This window comes from Dama dama, chromosome 23 (genome assembly GCF_033118175.1).
Source record: "Dama dama isolate Ldn47 chromosome 23, ASM3311817v1, whole genome shotgun sequence".
Lineage (NCBI taxonomy): Eukaryota > Metazoa > Chordata > Mammalia > Artiodactyla > Cervidae > Dama > Dama dama.
In genome coordinates this window covers 60468132-60487953 of record NC_083703.1, presented here as the reverse complement: position 1 = coordinate 60487953, position 19822 = coordinate 60468132, and the positions used below count along the sequence as shown (strand labels likewise).

Here is a 19822-nt window from a genome sequence, read left to right as displayed (position 1 = left end):
TGTCTACGAAGCAGCATTATGTCAACTGGTGATCAACAACAGATTGGAGTCACCTAATAGTTACATCAGCGTTATATTTAATATGACTGCATTTTGTTTCCATTTTTTAATTACTGTGTTTATTTCCCCATAGGGTCATAGCAGCATACAAAATAAAAAGGTACAGAAGGGGATGGAATGAAAGGAAATCTCTCCTACTTTTGATGGCGAGCCACTCCTCCTCCTCCCTGGACACCAGTTTTCTGGGCTCAGAGGTATTTTCTGCACACAAGTGAATGCACGTATACACACTTTACAAGGGTAGCTGCTCTGCCTGCTTTCTTCCCCTTGGCAGTGTATCTTAGAGATGCTTCTGATGACTTCATATCGAGCTGCCCGGTCTTTTGTATAGCAGCGGCGTGGTCTGTGAGCCAGCTCTGCCAGCAAACCTACCACTTCTCCCAATACCCTAAGCACTCTTGGCTCTCCCTGGCCCCTGGGAGAGTCACTGAAGCTCCAGCTCATCTCACTACTTCCACTCAGTTGATGAGTCTGAGATCTGCTTGCCCATCCATGGCTTCCCAACAAGACTGAAGGCTGAATCACACCACCCGGAACTGTGCAAGAGTTAGGGCCCAACCCCAAGGCAAATGAAACAAGAAAGCCAGAAGGCAGGGTAGAAGGGAGATGAATTTATCAGGTGCTTTATGCATCTTTGACTCAGACGGTAAACAATCTGCCTGCACTGTAGGAGACATGGGTTCCACCCCTGGGTCAGGAAGATCCCCTAGAGAAAGGAATGGCAACCTGCTCCAGTAGTATTGCCTGGAGAATCCCATGGACAGAGGAGCCTGGTGGGCTACAGTCCATGGGGTCACAAAAAGTCGGACATGACTGAGCGACTGACACTTTCACTTTGAAGGGCAGGAGGCTGAGGGCTCAGTCCTGCCAACCTGAACATCACTGCCCACCTTTCCTGCGCACAGGTATAAGTTTCTCTAGAATGTATCCAGGAATGGGACTGCTGGGTTGTAGAGTAAGTGCAGAATAATGACAAGTTATTCTCCAAAGTTGTACAAATTGACCCCCCCTAAAACCAGTGTCAAGGAGTTTTCCTTATTCCATGCAAGTGATCACATTTGGATTTGTCCAGCCTTTTAGGTTTTGCTGATCTAGTGGACATGAAGTGAGCTTTTAATTTGGATTTCCTGTATTACTAAGAGGTTGAGCATCTTTTCATATGCTCACTGGCTATTCATGTTTTCTGTTTTCTGTGTTTGTTCTTTTTTGTCTTTTTGATTGTCTTTGTCTTGTTGATTTGTAGGAACTCTTTATATACTTTGAATACTAATCTTTGTCAGATTGTTACAAACATTTCCCAGTTTGTTACAAACATTTCCCAGTTTGTGGCTTATCTTTTCAGTTTTCTATGATGAACTTTGAACAGTCTTAATTCTAATGTAGATTAGTTTATTAATATTTGCCTTTTATGGTTTGGATTTTTTGCTTCTTGTTTGAAAAATTTTCACCAACACAAATCCATCCTAATCTTTCTACAGTACATTTATACATATATTAAAAATGAGACATATTGTATGTCCTATTTTATAGCTACTTTTCTACTTATGGGGCCTTCCCTGGTGGCTCAGATGGTAAAGAGTCTGCTTGAAATGCAGGAGATATGGGTTCTATCCTTGGGTCAGGAAGATCTCCTGGAGAAGGAAATGGCAACCCACTCCAGTATTCTTGCCTGGATAATCCCATGGACGGAAGAGTTTGGCGGGCTATGGTCCATGGAGTTGCAAAGAGTCAGACATGACTGAGCGATTAACACTTTCTACTTAAGAATATAACATGAACACTTATCTATGTCTAAAATTCTACAGCATCATTGGTAAATGGTTGCATAGTTTTTTATTGCATGAAACATACTATTTACTGAATCCCTTATGCATGTTTTCATCTCCTATGTTGTTTTCAGTTTTTCATTATTATCAACAGATTTGTCAACAACATCCTGCAGCTATTTGGTCTACATTCATGGTGATTTCTCATAGATAAAGTCCTAGGAGAGAAATTGCCCCTCCAATTAAAGATTTCTGATCCATTGTAGCAAATTTGCCAGAGATCTTACTTGATTCCCTTCCCAGAACAACATGATATTGTATTAAATTGCCCTTCCCAAGAGTCTAGAATCAGCAAAGTGGATGGATGGCACCAGGTAGGGGGTCCTGGAGACTGTGTTTTGAGCTGAGAGTAGTTAGGAGATGGGTTTGGTTGCAGGCATGGAGATGGTCCCTCTACGGGAAGACTTTACCCCACTCCTTCCCACTGCCCTCACAGGTAACACGCCTTTATTAGGTGGTGTTGAACAAAAAGAGCCAAGAAATACCTGTTGAGACTGGCCTGGGTGTTACTTCTCTGCTAACTAATTGTATTTCTTTCTTTCTTTCTTTTTTTTTTTTTTTTTTTTTTACCACGTTGCATGCCTTGTGGGATCTTAACTCCCCAAACAGGGATCAAACCTGTACCCTCTGCAGTGGAAGCTTGGCCTCCTAATCACTGGACTGCCAAAGAAGTCTCTAACTAATTTTATTTTGAACAGTGTGAGTGGCTGCCCCAACTAGTCTTTCTGTATGTTGAGAACTGGTAATAGTGTCACTTACAGCTGCTGCCAACTGCGACTGGGTAAGCAAGTTTCTCATGAAATATTTTTCCAGTGAACCGAAAAATAAAAAAAGTCCCCCAGAGAACGCTCAGCTTGAGAACTTGAAAACCTTAGAATAGGACCCTCATCTTGCTAGGAGTATCAAACTTTTAATAGATAAGTATTTATGTTAGCAAATATCAACATATATTTAAAATTATTAATTGATACTAAATTTTGTTTATGGTGGTGGTATACAGTTTTCCACTAGTGCGAACTGGCTTTATTTATTAATTTTTTTAATGAGACAATTTAAAGAAAAATATTGAGTAAATTATATGAAATACAAACAGAAAGAAAGAAAGAGTTGGTGGGGGGAGGTGGTATAGTTGTGTAGAAACTTTGAGAAACTCTGCCTTGATGGAAACCCCCTCCTTTGAAGAAGTCTAAGACATGGCTGGGTTGGGTCAGGGAACAGCAAAGCCTTAGGACTCTAGGGAGGCCTCTGGGCAGCTCCAGAAGATGGAGACATCCTATTCAGAGGAGGGGCAAGTCATTCTTTATGTTACCGAAAACATATGTAGGGACTAATAAGTGTCTTTCCCTCTTCATTGTCACTTAATACTTGTAGCAGCTTTGTGCAATTTCAGGCTATGGGGGAGGTTACCCCATTCCTTTACAGAGAGGAATGGAGGCCTGGAGGGAAGAAGCAATTTGCTTGTGCTGCTCATGGGGTGAGCAGGCTTCCTTGGTGGCTCAGATGGTAAGAATCTGCCTGCAATGTGGGAGACCCAGGTTCGATCCCTGGGTTGGGAAGTTAGGGGAGCTCCCCTGGAGAAGGGAGTGGCAACCGACTCCAGTATTCTTGCCTGGAGAATCCCATGGACAGAGGAGCCTGGCGGGTCCAAGGGGTCGCAAAGAGTCGGACATGACTGTGTGACTAACACACACACATGCACACGAACACACACACACACACACATGCTCATGGGGTGAATACATGGGAGAGGAGGACTTGGCTCTAGTGGTGGCTTTGGAATTTGTGAAGAAGTATATCAGGACTTGGACCTCTGGGGCCAGTACACCCACAACCCTTTGATGACAACAGTAACAACGATAACCATTAGCATTTATTGAGTGCCTGCTGTGTGCTGGCTCTCTGCTAAGCAGCCTTGGCTGTCTCCATGAACACTTTATACTCACCCTCTGGCGTCGGATCCATCACTTCCCAGAACGTGTCGAGGGAGAAGTTATCAATTCATGGTGCCTGCTCTTGTAGAAACTTGAATTCCAGTAAGGCAAAAGTAAGGCAGAAAACAACCACAGAAAGACATACATGAATGAGGTAATTTCACATAATGATAACTGCTATGAAGAAAACCAACAGGGCAAAAAGATATGGTTTCTGGAGGTAAGGAAAGGACAGTGCCACATGAGGTCATCAGGAGAGGCTTCTCCTCCGAGGAGGTGACATTGAAGCTGGCGCCATGAATGAACTGGATTTGTTCCCAACCCCACTCATGACCTCAGACCTGTGCCACTTCAGCCTCAGGTGGCTCACGGGTGCTTCTGCCAGAGTCACCCGGCTCCCTTGTTAAGTGTCCTAGAGTTGTGGCTTATGGGCAGGAGTGTCTGGGACCTAGGGATGGAAGGATGATAAGACACCCAAGCCGGAAGAGTTCGTGCCCATGGGGCTGCCCTGTCCAGTTCTAGGGCCTCTGTGTTCGAGGAGTTGTACGATACCCAGAGGTCTCTGCAGGTGATCCCTCTGGCCAGAAAGGTGACCAAGTCCCAAAGAGGAGATGGGCCATGCTTATAGTTGTGCAAGTGCTGGGCTCAAGGGTACCCAGCTAAGAGGCCACCTAGCACCAGGGAGAGGGAGTGGCTGTCTCTAGTTCACACAATGGGATGCTGTGGGCTAGTGTGACTCTGAGCTTGGTGGGTTATGAGGGTAGAGATTGGCCCATGTTGCTTGCCCTTCTCTCTGCTTTGAGGCTTTGCCCCTGCCAGCCCAGGAGGCTAGAATAGGAGGCTCAGGAGGTAGAACATCATCACTATTTGAGGATTGCAGTCCTCCTTGATTATGGTGAGGGGAGCTTTGCAAGCCATCACAGGCCTTCTGGGGCAGGGAAGGGGAAGGCCTGGGACTCCCTGGGGTCTTCGTGGAACTGACAGGTGGAAGAGTGGGCAGGGCCTGGGGCGGGGGTGGCCCAGAAGGGGCTTATCTCCTCTGGGCCAGTGTCAGCTCAGGTCCCCAGCCTGTGGTACAGGCTGGAGCTGCCAGCCTGAGACTAGGGACCACAGCGAATTTGCATTTATATTGGAGACTTCTGTTTCCAGGGCCTGGGGGGAGGAGGGTAGCCACGCTGGTCAACTGAGCAAGAGGCAGAGAGGAGGGGCCCCCAGCCTTGTCCTGCCAGGGGCACGGAAGTGGCTGGTGGGCTGGGCCTGCCTGGCCGAGGAACAGCGGCACAGAAGGTTCTCTGGGCACAAGGCCGGCCCTGACAGCCTGCCGGTCCACCCTCCCAGGCGCTTGCCAATGTCAGCTGGGAGTTGGCTCTGCCCCATGGGCCTGGGAGAAAGGTCAGAGGCCTGTGCCAGCAAGGGACTGGTGGAGACAGAGGGACTCCTGGGCACAACTGCGTTGTCCTGTCCTACCCTCTTCTCAACCTGTGAAGTGGTTTCAGCCAAGAAAACCAGGGCTCAGAGGCACTGAGCAATTAGTCCAAGGCGATCCAGCTCATAATCTAGTGCCCCTGAAGCTGCCTCCTAGTAACACTCAGGGTACTCATGTGCTCTGGGAGATGCCCTCTGACTCTGGGGTAGAGAGGACTTGGCAGATACAACAGTATCTGATTTGGGGAGAGTGGAAGGAGCTCGTCACAGACTCGTGACACCCTTAGGATTGGCTTTGTGATGGTTCGGCACACATGCTTCATTTTATGAAGAAGTCCATGGTTATGACCAGGTTCAGGCCAGATTGACCCTTGCCTTTGGGGAATGTAGCTTCTCCCTGTGAGATTTCATAAGGGGGAAGAAATGACAGAAAGGCACGAAGGAGGGAGAAAGGAAGAGAGGGAAGCGTGGAAATAAGGCATGGAAGAAAGGATAGAAGGAAGCATGGAAGGAGGGCTGGCTGGAAATAAGGAGGGAAGGAAGGGAAAGAGAGCAGTTGAGAAGAGGAGCCAAGGCCTGCAGCACCCCACCAGCAGTGGGAGAGAGCCACCCACCCCCCGGCAGTGTGCTGCCTCCCTTATGCACCTAGAACTGTGGTGAGTCCCCTCCTGGCTGGGGGATGGAGTGGTGCTCCCTCCCCATCCTCCTGCTCCTCCCACTACACCGAGTCCCTCCTGGCTTCCAGTGGCAGGCTGAGTCCTGCTCTAGGTGGGGGACCAGTGACCGCCTGGTGGGTGCTCCAGGGGACAGAGGTCAGAGCCCCCTGTGATTTTGGGGCTCAGTTCTGGTGACCCAGGCTTTATCTTCATCCCTTCGTGCTTTGCTGCCTCTGGACGGGGTTTCTGTTTTGCTCTTTGGGCTCTCTTCACTGCCCCCCTCCCCCATCCCTCCAGACGGAGGTCTTGGCCCCCTTCCCCCAGCCTGTGACTGTGGGCTTGCAGCTGACAAACCTCCTGGTCCTGGCTCTCCATCCAGTAGCATGAGCCCTCCCTGTCTGTCACCAAACAGTCAGGATGGCCTGTTCCACCTGGCAGGCTGGCTAGTGCCCAGCTTCGTCTTGGGAAACGAGGACCAGCTCTGACAACCTGCTGCCCAGCTCTGACAACCTGCTGCCTAGGTTCAAATCCTGACTGTGCCTCTTCCTAGCTGTGTGGGCTCGGGCAAGACCCTTCGCTTGTCTGGTATGAAGGTATTAATCGCTCAGTTGTGTCCGTCTCTTTGGGATGCCATGGATTGTAGCCCGCCAGGCTCCTCTATCCATGGCATTCTCTAGGCAAGGATACTGGAGTGGGTTGCCATTCCCTTCTCCAGGGGATCTTCCTGACTCAGGGATTGAACCTTCATCTCTTATGCTCCTGCATTGGCAGGCAGATTCTTTGCCACTAGCACCACCTGGGAAGCCCTCATTTCTCTGAGCCCTGGCTATTCATCAGTAAATGGGTGGAAAGCTAAGACCTGCCTCTTAGATCGCTATGTGGATTATATAAGATCATGCCTGGAAAGTGCTTGGCTCTGTGCCTGCCATCTAGTAAGCACTCAATACCTATTAGCTCTTATTATCCAAACTCTGTCTTTCAGCCTAGTGGGGATGTTAGGTTCCAGGGACCTGTTTCTGTGGCTCCTCCATTAACTTTTTTATGCCTAGTGTCTCACGGCTATTGCAGCATATAGAGGATTGAACCCTGCCACTATTTTACTACTGCCGCTTCTTCCAGCTAACATTTAATGTGTCCTTATGATGAGCTACACATTGTTCAAGCATTTTAAAAAATATGGCTCCAAATTCCTTGACTCTCTTCCTGTCAAGGGGTGGGGTCTATGACCCCTCCTATGATAGTTTCTAGAAATAAAATATGGCAGAAGTGACACTGTGTGACTTCTGAGGATAGGTTAGATGTGGCCATAATCACCTGTGCTTGGGTCTCAGGGGACACTCGCTCTTGGAATCCAGCTGCCATGCTGTGAGGAAGCTCACGACCCAATGAGAGGCCACATACAGCTGTTCCAGCTAATAGCCTCAGCCGAGCTAGGCTTGGCTGACAGACATGTAAGGGCAGACTTCTTTCAATGATTCTGGTGCCTGGTCTTCAGTTCTTTCCGGCTGAGGCCCCAGATACTGTAGAATGGGAGGAAGCCATCTCGCATGTGCTCTGTCTGAGTTCTTGACCCATAAGAATCTGTGAGCTTAAGAAGCTGGTTAACAACACTGTATTTGGGGTGGGTTGTTACTCAACAGTCAATAATCAGAACCCTTGCACTGACTCAGGAATTAGTTGTTACAATCATCCTTTCACAGAGGAGGAAATTAAACCCAAGATGCTTCAATGAGTTCCTCAAAGTCACAGGGCACCCAAGAGAGGGGATTTGTCCTCATGGGTCTCATTCAAAGCTGTGCACCATCCTCAAGGACATGGTGGGCCAGAGAGGGGATTGGTGTCAATTTGAAGGCCTTGGGGGGCCACAGGAGGGTGCTGTGGTGGAATCTGTGAGTTTGGGGAAGGGCTCTAAGAAGGGTGCCATGTGGAGAGGCTGAGAGGCTGAGAAGGGGCTTGAAGTGGCCACTGGGATGGACAGTGCCATCCTGCCATTGTCTACTATCTGCTCTCTGCCCTACCTCTCAGAGCTGTGAAGCTCTGAGAAGGACCCTGAGAAGTCCTTCTCTGTGAAGGACTCAGTTAGGAGTCCTGATCTTAGTTCCTCATGAGCTCTGCACCTCTCAGAGCTTGGCCCAGCCAGGGATGCCCACCAGTTGGGCTGACCTGGGCTGTGCCTTTGGACAGGCAGAGCCTGGCTGCAGAGGCCAGGGGCTTCAGGGTCAATATGAGCAGAAAAAAGACCCAGGTGAGTTCTCTGCCCTGTGCACCTCAAGATGGGCCACAGTGCTCCAAGATCACCTGTGCCAACTGCATCTGTTTTGGAGTTGGCTGTGAGTGGAAGAGAACTCCAAAGAAGAGTGCCTTAAAGGAGATAAACACTGATTTCTCTTTCTCATAAACAGTCCAGAGGCTGGCAGTCCTAAGATAGCAAGATGGCTCTTTGGTCCACAGGGACCCAGATTCGTTCTATCTTACTGTTCCACACTCCTCAACACCTCATGGCCCAAAATAGCTGCTCATTCTCCAGTCATCATATTTACATTCTGGCCAGAGGGAAGGGGGAAGAGGCAAAAAGTGCTCTGCCTCTCTTTAAGGACCTCTCTCAGAAATTGCACATGGTATTCTACTTTCCTCCTCTTGGCCAGGATGGAGACACATGGTCATACCTAACTGTAAGAGGCTAGGAAGTGTGGTCTCTATTCTAATGTCCATGTGTTCAGCAAGGTCTGCGGGGTCCTAATACTAAGGGAAAGGGAGACCATCGGCTTAGAAACCACCAGTAATCCCAGCCATACCCGAAAACTAGCAGCCAGAGTGAGTGTTTTTAAACTCATATCATTTTATTTCCCTGCTTTAAAGCATCCTGTAGCTCCCCCTGCTCCCACTATAAAGGCTAACTCCTTATCCAGTTCTCAGGACTGCCTGATCTTATCCTGACCTTATACCTCTGCTGCCTCATCCTCCCCAGCCCACCCCCAACACTGAATTCAAACCATACCCACACCCACTCTCACCCTGAGTCTCCTCTGTGCTCTGATGATTTGGGAAATCCATAGTCAAGATCAGTCACAGAGGCAGTTAAAGACCATAAGGGCTGTGGTTGTAAAGTCCCTACCATGTGCCAGGTACATACATAACATTTTCCCATCTCAATCCAACCTCAGTGCCCTGTAAGGTTGGTACTCTTGGGACTTCCTTCTGTAGATAAGAAACACACGTGCTGGGTAGAGGCATGTCATGATCTCCTTGCTGCACTGCCTTGCTGATGAGAAATGACAACTGTGGGCATGGTGCACAATGCTCCCTTCTGTCATCTTGTGGCAGTCCTCACAGCTACTGTGTCCCTTTTGCAAATGAGGAAACGGAGGCTCAGAGAGGAACAGTGACTCCCCCAAGGCCACGCAGCCAGGTAATAGCCATGTCCTGATTGGAACCCAGGTTTCTCTGTCCCTTGCCTCCTGGAGCTCATCCTGGCCGATTCCAGGGCCTATTCCCTGGAGCTTCACCAGCTGCCCCGTTTGCCTCCCCAGGGAGAAGTGAGGACAGACTGCACTCTCCCTTCTGTGGTCCTGGTGAAGGTGGCAGGGATTCCAGTGTCCAGGCTTCAGATGAGGAGATGGAGACGGAGGTCCCCAGAAGGAAGGAACTTGCCCAGGATCCTACCCACCATCAAGGGCATTACTGGCAAGGAAGCCAGGTCTCCTGGCTTCCAGTGCAGGGATCTTACACACTGAGCTCATTCATGCACAAATATTTATTGAACACCTGCTGTGTGCCAGGCACAGTGCTAGCCTCTGGGAATCACAGAGATGACAAAAACAGGCGTAAATGCCTGTACCCGCCACCGCCCCCCCTCTGCCCCGTCCCACCATGGAGCTAACATTCTAGGGCAGAGTTGGGGAGGGGAAGGTGGTGGAAACTAACCAAATAAATCTTCAGCAGCTACTGTCTTCCCTCTTTATTTCTTTCCTTCAACAAATATTTATTGAGAACTATATTTCTATAAGACAGACATGGTCCTGACTCTCCTGGAGTGAGGGTCTAGTGGTGGAGACAGGCACTAAATGAGGAGACACATAAATAAACAAGATAAATTCAGATTGTAATAATGGCAGAGAAGACATCAAGGTTAAGTGCTGGGGAGTGAGGGGGAGGAGAGGCAGAGCTTCGGAGGGTGTGGTCTGGGAAGGTTTGAGGGCTGGAGCTGAGATCTGAAGGGCATGAAGCAGCCAAGCAGGGTGTTTCAGTTGGAGGAAACAGCAAGTGCAAAGGGGCCAGGTAGGACTGAGCTTGGAGGTGTGGGGAGGAGCAGTGAGAAGGCCAGGTGGCTGGAGCAGGGTGAGAGGTGGCAGGTCAGACAGGGACGCGAGAGGGGCCAGGGTGCCGTGGAGGGATACTGAATCGAGAGAGGGATGACTAGACCCACAGGGGGCACTGCTTGGGCAGGCCAGTCATCCCTACATCTGGGGGTTTCCCAGCCAGACCCCTGAGGGGGAGCGCTGAGCACCTGCTGGCCTGGCACTGTCTGCCTCTGCAGAGATAAAGCCCCACAGCCCCCTGCAGTGGAGCCCCCCTGGGCAGTTGCTCCACCTGCACAGCCGGCGAGGGCATTGTGTGCTGGCTCTGACAGGCACACCTGGTGCTCTCACTAGCCTGCTGTCTGTCCTGATTTAGGGGCTCATCCTGGCTGGTTTCAGGGCCTGTTCCCCAACGTCCACCAGCTGGGATGAGGCTAGCTGAGGAGGAGGAAGCAGGCTCTGGTAGTAACCCGGGTAGCAAGCATGTCTCAACCTGGCAAGCCCATTGGACCCAGAGAGAAGTAGTCCTGAGCACCTATGAAACTCCAGACTTCCCTTTTCTGTTCACCTTTCCCCAGATTGCAAAGAGCCTGGGGCTCATGCAGGAAGCAAGGTTCAAGCGCCAGTTTAACTGTGATGCTTAGAAATTTTCAATCTCCCTCTCTGGGCCTCAGTATCCTCGTCTGTACAATGGAAGGGTTGACTTGATTAAATTCAGTGTAGACTCTAGAGATAGACTGTCTGAATCTTCACTTTACCATGTAGTGGCTATTTGAACCTAGGTAAATTATTTTCAGTGCCTCAGTTTACTCATCTATAAAATGGGAGTATAATAATAGCATCTGTTTCAAGGGTTGTCTGAAGACTGAGTCATGTGTGCTTAGAAGACTGTGCCTGGTGCTTAGAACACTGCTTGTCCCATGGTAAGTGCTATATTTAACTCCGATTGGTATTATTATTCAAATCTTTAGAGAACATTGAACTGGAAAGACTTAGAAAGACTCTAAGATAACCGAGTCTGTTTGTTTGCAAACTTTTTGGTCTTTGTTTTTAACAAGAGGCTTTGCATTGCTCAAGAGAAATTTTACTCAGAGGCCCAGCTGTTCAAGGGGATAGAGGGAGGGGGTGCCTGCCCCACCTGCTTCCCCGTCTCTGTGTCTGCAGCCCTCAAGGGGGATGCTGGAGCATAATTTGAGAACTCCTGCTCAGTCCATCTCCTTCAGCTCACAGTCAGGGAAACTGAGACTCAAGAGAAGGACAGGGACCAGCCCAGGTCCCACAGGGATTGAGTGGCTCAGCCTAGCCTAGAACCCAGATCCCCTGGTTTTCTCAAAGCAAGACAAGGGGCAGGAGCTGGGAGAAAAGCAAGGACCAGAAGCCACTTAGGGGACTGGGTGCATTGTGGCGACAAGTTATTAGCATGCAAATTACATGCAAATAGATGCAAAACAGCATGTTTTATGCTAATTTGCAGAGTCGAGAGCTACGACATTTTTGGTAATAGGGCAGCAGCCCTGGTCCCTGGGCATTGCCGAACACGCGTCCCTTTTTTCTTTCCTTCTTTCATTATTATGATCAGGCCCATAAATCTTGGCTTGGCTGTAATCCCGCCCCTTCTCGTCTGCAAGCCTGGCTCTTGTCACCCTCAAGGGCTTCCTCTTCAGTCTCCTGGTCCTGCCTGGGCTCAGAGATGGGCCTGGGCAACGGATCAGAGAACCAGGATTCAGGAGCCACTAGTCAGCTCCAGGGCGTGGAAGCTGCTCCTTGAGGAGGGGGGCCTGGGTGGAAATCTGATGGGGCTCGGGTCATGGCTGCCACTCCTCTGTGCCAGTTGTCCTGGGCATCTGGAGTATGTCCACCATGCCTTCCCAAAGCCAGCCCTAAGCCCAGGTTTGGCACCTCTGCTGAGCTCCCATGGCCACCGTGGTATTCTTGCTATTGTCTTGGGTTGGCCAGCCTTGCAGGATGACCCACTCCAGGAGGGCAGGGCCTGCTCCTTTTCTTGTACACCCAGTACCTCGGACACAGGTTTTGGATGTATCTGGTGTTGGAGAACTGAAGCAGTACACAGAGATCTAGATGTGCACCTGGGTGAGCTTGCAGTTTCTGAAACCATGCTGCTTGAATTCAAATCCTAACACCTCTGCTTTCTGAGAAAATGCTAGCACTCATACTAACAGGAACGATGCACCTACCATGATCCAGGTGCTTTGCTTGGAGCTTACTGTTTAGGCTCTCACTGATAATAATACAGTAAGTCCCCCACAGACAAACTTTAGGTTAGGAACTTTCAGAGATGCGAATGTGCCCCTGTATGCCAGTTGCTGTACTTTACCACTGTACTTTTCAAGACACTATACTGTAAGATTTTAAATGTTTTATTTTTTGTGTTTTTTTATGTATTATTTGTGTGAAAAGTATTATAAACCTAGTACAGTACAGTATTATATAGCTAGGTGTGTTAGTTGGGTATCTAGGATGACTTTGTTGTACTTACGAACAAACTGAACTTACCAACACACTCTTGGAAAGGAACTTGTTTGTACGTGGGGGACTTACTATATCTTATAGGGTGGGTATTTTATTATGGCTCCCATTGTATGAGGAGAGGTCAAATGATTTCCCCAAGGTCACAACCCCAGGGGAGCTAACTAAAGGGGCATTTATATTTATTGAGGATGAGTGCCTCACAAGGCAGTGATTCGAAACCACTCAGCAAAGCTGCTGTCACAGGAAATCAGAGCTTCTACCTTACCATCTGCCAACCTTTGACAGTGTTAAACTTTACCTGTGCCCATAGAAAATATGGATGGTTAAGAAATCTCCTCAACTTTTTGTTTTTTGCAGTCCCTCTACCCATTTTGTTCTGGTAAATGGCTTACTGCAAGTCACCACCTTCTCCATAATACTTAGGTAAGACTCTATCCATCTTTCTCATGGCTCCCCTAAGACTGGCGATGACTCCCCTTGTTTGTGACCTTTTCCCTTTTGACTGAGCCTGCTAAGGCCAAACAAAGACCTTCCCATTCTTTGTCTCCTGGTCGATTAGCTGAGGTTAGAACTGTTTGTGCCATCTGAAACTAGACACAGAGATAAACATTTCCTGTTCAGCTGGTTGAGACAAACATCCCCCAACCTGTAACCTGTCTACTCCACCCTATAAAAGTCAGGCAAACCGGCCCAGCCCAGACACCGTGGTCTTGGGCTCGCGGGTGCTTCTCCATTGCAAGAGCTTGAAAAAAAAGTCACCTCTCCCATTGTCTGATGTATTTTGTCTTTGACACTCTTCTACTGTGCCGTTTTTCAGTTAAGGCCCCCGAGCCTTTTTAGAGCCCCGCGTGTGACCTTGGATCACTTCCTAAGCATCTCCAGGCTCTGGGCTCCTCTGCTGCAAAACGTGATGATCACCGGCCCTACCTCCCCAGGTTGAGACAGGAGATCACGCCCGGAAACGCTTGGCGCAGAGCCGGGCCGGAGTGAACGCTCCAGAAATGTCAACCTTTGTGTTTGCAGGAAAGGCGAGCGGCGCTTGGGACACTCGGCCGGCGAAAGTGGAGGAGTGGAACGCGCGTCTGAAGACCTCTACCCCTGCTCCGGAACTGGGGGGCTGTCCTGGGTCCCCTCCCCCGGCGCCCCCCGGGATCGCAGTCTGGGTCGGGGGTCGGGGTGGGAGGCATACTCCCCACTCCCGCCCTCCCCGCCGCCCGCCTTTGATTACGGCTAGCAGCGAATCGCCGAGCAAATTAACTTTTTGCACACTTCATTATGCGCCGCCCCGCGTCCCCCCGGGGCCGCGGCCCCGCCCCCGCCCCGCGCCGACAACTTGATTGGGCAATTAATCTTCGCGGCCCCCCCAGCCCCCCGCAGCCCGGCCCGGGCCTTTGTGCGCCTGCACGAGGGCCGCCGGCGCCCGCCCGGACGCCGGGTCTGCTAGCGCTGATAAGGCGCGCGCGCCGCCCGGCCCCCGCCTTTGTCCGCGCGCGGGGAGGCGCGGCCGTCGCTGCCGTCTAGCACCCCGTCAGCGCGCCCCCGCCCCCTCGGCTCGGTCCATCTGTTTGTGCTGCGCAATCCTCCAGCGGCCTGGCGGGGGAGGGGTCTCGCTCTCGGGCCGGGAGCCAGCACCCCCTCCACCCGGTCGCTCCATGTGTAGGAGTGACGCCCCCCAGCCCCCGAGAAACACACACGCGCGCACACACACACACACACACACACAGCGCCCAATTAAGCAGCGCGGTAGTAATTAAGAAGTGGGGGGAGCGAGGCACAGCAGCAGTCTAAGGAATGGAGGGGTTTCCGAGCTGTGTCCAAAAAAAGAAGGGGCCCTGCCACCCATTCTGTACCCAGGTGTGTGACCTCTGGTTACACGCTTGGGGCTCTGCAGACTAGGATGGCTGTGGTTGGGGTAGGAGGAGAGAAGGAGAGGCCCTGGGAATTTCTCTGATAAGTCATGCTTCTTTGTGCATTTTTTTCTGGTGTTTTGCCAGCAGTTGACCCAGCCTCAAAAAGGCAGCCTGTGATTAGTGAGTGTTGAGAACCCGGGCCCTAAATGGAGGCTAAATGCAGGACGATTGTAGAGACCAATAGCAAGGTGGTTTAGAAAGAGCTCCCAACTCACTGTGGGAGGCTGTGTTTCAGGTAACAGCTCTGTGCCCGGGTTGGTGGAGGCCACGGGCTGTCAGCGCTGGGCATCCAGCATGTGCTCACCGGTGTTGGTTCTTGGGATTTTCTCTGGCCTTCCCTGGACGACACAGGACAGGGACTGAAAGCTGATGGGTGAAAGATGATGCTGAAAACAGGCTCTTGAGTTTCCTGCTCCAGGGCCAGTGGGCATGGGTGCAAAGCTTGTGGTCTGTGCAGAGCTTAGGGCTGGTGTGTGTGTGTGTGTGTGTGTGTGTGTGTGTGTTCCCTGGGAAGTGTCTGCACCAGCTTGTGAAGGGTTCGAGTTTTGTTTGAGTAAAGGATTCTTAGCCTTCACTAGTGCTCATAATAAGGGTGTGACCCAGTGTGCACAGAATCCCTGAGGAGGGGGCTGGCAAAGCAGCTTCATCCGGGTAATCCACCAGCAATGCTGACTGAACACTCACTGTTTGCAGAGTTCACAAGGGCGCCCCTAGATGCTAGGACAGTGTGAGCAAAGCAGAGCTGCTTGCCGTCCTCACAGGCTCACAATCTAGTCTTGAGAGAGGGATGAGAAAGCAGATAAACACAGAAGTCATGAGATAATAGAGCTGGAGATTAAAATAAAGCAGGACAACTGAGTTGGTGTGTGGGCCCCACTTGCTGGACACCCCCTCCCCACCACCACCCGAATGCCCCGATGCCCGGGTAATGAAGTCTGCACTCTGGAATGTAGGGACCTAGGCCGCCCTGACACTCTGCAACCCATCTCTCTACTCCCTGGGACCTAGACCCCCTAGCCAGTTCTGTGGCCATCCCAGGGGCAGGGTCCCTGGGATGATGGGCAGGCTCAGTCTGCTGTGGGCTCTCCCCCTTATTCCTGTGCAGGTGGTGGTGGTGGTTCCTTCGGATAATGACAGCCTCCAGTCTTGCATGACAGAAAGGCCTCACGGGTTTATAGTCCAGAAGGGGCCCTGTGAGCAGAAGCTGAATTAAAATGGAGAAATACAGCCTCCCCTTCCTCCCCTCCTTTCCCTCCCCCCGCCCAACTTCCCTCATTCCCACAGCCCCTGAGGCCATGGGTGAATAGTTTCTTAGTCCATTTGCCTTGCTAAGCTGAGTTAGTGAGCTGGGAATATACCTCCCTATGCAAAGAGTCAGACACGACTGAGCGACTGAACTGATGGGTACTAAAGTTAGGAGACACCCAGAACCAGCAAGTGGAATAAAGAGAATACTGCTTGACTCTGAATGCACCACCCCTCTTCTCCACAGTACAGACTAAGTTTAGATCCCTTGTCAACTCTAGTCCCTGATTCTAATGTTCTGACTCTAAACATTCTAAGACTTCAGAGTTGTAGACTCTGACATTCTAGAATATTAACATCCTGTGCATCTTACATGACCATTCTGGATGTCTATGATTTCTGCCCTTGTGTTCTAGAATTCTGGGACCTCAATATTGATTTTTGTTGGGGTCTACTCATTGAAGTAACAAAAGAGAAAGACTCCATGCAGAGTCAGATGAGTTGTCATAATGATAGCAACTAACAGTCTTTCAATCATGCTTTTATTCAACAGTTCTTTTTGTTGTTGTTGTTTAAAGAATCTTTTAAGTGCCAGACACTGTTCTTGGATTATACAAATAAATAAATTTAAATATTAAAAAATAGACAAATACACAATTTGTTAGAAGATGACATGCGCAGGAGAGAGGGGTTGGGAATGAGGGAGCACAATTCAAATTGATGGTCAAGGTAGGACTTACTAAGAAAGTAATATTTGATTTTCTATTTATTCTTTCATTTATTGAAAGTTGAAATCTCATTGTATAACTATGGATTTGTTTTTCCTTGAAGGTCTACCAGCTTTTGCTGTACATATTTTAGATCTCTGCCATTAGGAGTATAAACATTTTAAATTGTTTTATGCTCTTAATTAATCAATCCATTACTTGTTATGAAATGACCTTTTCTATCCCTGGTAAGATTCTTTGCTCTGAAATGAACTTTGTCTGATATTAACCTAACCACTCTAGTGTTCTTTTAGTTAGTGTTAGTATGGTATATCTTTTCAAATCCTTGTACTTTTAACTTGTGTCTTTATATCTGAAGTGGATGTGTGGTTTTGTTTTTGTTTTGGTAGATGACATGTATTTGGGTCTTTATAAAAATTCAATCTGACAATCTCTGCTTTTTAATTGGGAGCGTTTAGACCATTTACATTTAATGTGATTACTGATATGATTCAATTTAAGCCTATTATCTCATATTTGCTTTCTCTGTCCCATTTGCTCTTTCCTTTTCTTCTTTTTCTGCCTCATTTCTTTCTTTCTTTTTTTATTTTGACAATTTTTAAAAGTCTTTATTAAATTTGTGACAACATTGCTTCTGTTTCATGTTTTGATTTTTTGGCTCTGAGGGCATGTGGGATCTTAGTTCCCTGAGCAGGGATCAAACCCACACCCTCTGCATTAGAAGGTGAAGTCGTAACCAATGGACTGTCAGGACAGTCCCTTTTTCTGCCTCATTTCTGATTAACTGAGCACTTTTCATCATTTCATTTTCCCTCCTTTATTGGCTTCTTATCTATAATTCCTCATTCTGTTATTTCAGTTGTTGCATTAGAATTTATGGTATATGTCTTTAACTTGTCACAGTCTACTGTCAAGTGATATTATACCACTTCATATGTAGTGTAAGAACCTTATAATAGTATACTTCCATTTCTCTCTTCCTGACTTTAATGCTATTATTATCATGCATTTTACTTGTGTAGATGTTACAAACTCCACCAAATATTATTATTTTTGTTTAAACAGCAAATTACCTGTTAAGGACAACTAAATGATAATATGGAATCTTACATATTTACTCATGTAGTTAACATTTTTTCCTTTGCTCTTTATTCCTTTGCATAGATCCAGATTTCTGTCTGGTATCATTTTTCTTCTGCCTGAAAAGACATGTGCAGGAGAGAGGTGCATTTATCATTTTTTGTAGTGCAGATCTGTTGGTAAAGAATTCTTTCAGCTTTTGTATGTCTGAAGACATCTTATTTCACGTTCATGTTTGAAAGATATATTAACAGGGAACAGAAATCTATGTTGACCCGTTTATTTTTCTTTCAGTAAGTTAAGATGTGGCTCTACTATTTTCTCCCTTCCATGTGTCCAGTAATAAATTTTCATTATCCTTATCTTTGTTCCTCTGTACTTAACATACCTTTTTTCTTTGACAGTTTTAAAAATATTTTCCTCTTTGTCACCAGTTTTGAGAAATTTGATCATGATAGGTAATTTTCTGTTTTTTTTTTTTGTGCTTGAGGTTTGTTAAACTTCTTGCACCTGTGAGTTCATAGTTTACATCAGATTTGGAATATATTCAACCATTTTTTTTCAAATTTTCCTTTCCTTTGGAGAACTCAGTTTCACATATATTAGACTATTTGAAGTTGTTCCAGATTTCTCGATACTTTTCTTGTTTTTATTAAAGAATTTTTTTTCCCCTCTACATGTTCCATTTTGGATAATTTTTCTTGCTGTGTCTGCAGATTCATTAATCTTTTCTTCTGTCATGTTTAGTCAGCCATTAATTCTAGCATATTTTTCATTTCTGATATTGTAATTTTCATTTCTAAAAGTTTGATTTGGATCTTTTTATATCTTCCATGTGTCTCTTTCACTTGGGAACATATAGAATACAGTTTTTAAAATTGTTTTAATGTTCTTATCCACCACTTCTTTGTCAGTTCTGGGTCAGTTTCAACTAATTCATTATTGTCCTCACTATGGGCCATGTTTTCTTGCATCTTTGCATGCCTGTAATCTTCATTTGGATGCCAGACATTGTGAATTTTACCTTTGGTGGATGCTATAGATTTTTATATTTCTATAAAAGACGCTTGCTCCTTGGAAGAAAAGCTATGATCAACCTAGACAGCATATTTAAAAGCAGAGACATTACTTTGTCAACAAAGGTCCATCTAGTCAAAGCTATGGTTTTCCCAGTAGTCATGTATGGATGTGAGAGTTGGACTATAAAGAAAGCTGAGCACCAAAGAATTGATGCTTTTGAACTGTGGTGTTGGAAAAGACTCTTGAGAGTCCCTCAGACTGCAAGGAGATCCAAACAGTCCATCCTAAAGGAAATCAGTCCTGAATATTCATTGGAAGGACTGATGCTGAAGCTAAAGCTCCAATACTTTGGCCACCTGATGGGAAGAACTGACTCTGAAGGTGGGAGGAGAAGGGGGTGACAAAGGATGAGATGGTTGGTTGGATGGCATTACTGACTTGATGGACGTGAGTTTGAGTAAGCTCTGGGAGTTGGTGATAGACAGGGAAGCCCGGCTTGCTGCAGTCCATGGGGTTGCAAAGATTCGGACACACCTGAGCAACTGAACTGAACTGATAAATCTTGAGTTTTGCTCTGAAATTCAATTAGGTTACTTGGAAATACTTTGATCCTTTCAAGTCTTGCTATTATGATTTGTTGACTGTGTCCAGAGCATTGCTCTGTTAAAGGCTAATTCTGTACCAATACTGAGAGACGACCTTCCTGATTACTCTAACCATTACCCCATGAATTATGATTTTTCTCTATTTGGCACTATATTTGGTCCTGTGTGACTGCTAGGCCCTGCTCTGTAATCTTTAACCATGTTTTTCCCAGCCCAGAGTAGTTTTGTTACACAAAAGCATCAACCAGTACTCAGTGTAATATTCTAGGGTAGGGGAACTTCCTGAAGATTTCTAAAATTCTCATTTTGTGCAGCTGTCTCCTGTCTGATGTGAAAGTGAACGTGTTAGTTGCTCGGTAGTAGCCTGCCAGGCTCCCCTGTTCATAGAATTCTCCAGGCAAGAATACTGGAGTGGGTAACCATTCCCTTTTCCAGGGTATCTTCCCGACCCCAGGATTGAACCTGGGTCTCCTGCATTGCAGGTGGATTCTTTACCACTTGAGCCACCAGGGAAAGCTCTGCTTTCCTTGGTCTTCATGGACTCTCAG

At 47.7% G+C, this 19822-nt stretch overlaps 1 long non-coding RNA gene across 2 annotated transcripts in view; it reads left to right on the top strand.

The window, feature by feature from the left end:
• LOC133044432 (uncharacterized) overlaps window positions 1–13962 on the top strand; it is a 46605-nt gene extending 32643 nt beyond the window's left edge. For both annotated transcript variants that reach the window (XR_009689937.1, XR_009689936.1), the window contains 5 exons: window positions 134–254; window positions 2496–2667; window positions 11049–11119; window positions 13044–13109; window positions 13710–13962. This is a non-coding gene — a long non-coding RNA (uncharacterized LOC133044432). The remainder of the gene's footprint in view (window positions 1–133; window positions 255–2495; window positions 2668–11048; window positions 11120–13043; window positions 13110–13709) is intronic.
• The last annotated feature ends 5860 nt before the right edge of the window (window positions 13963–19822 follow it).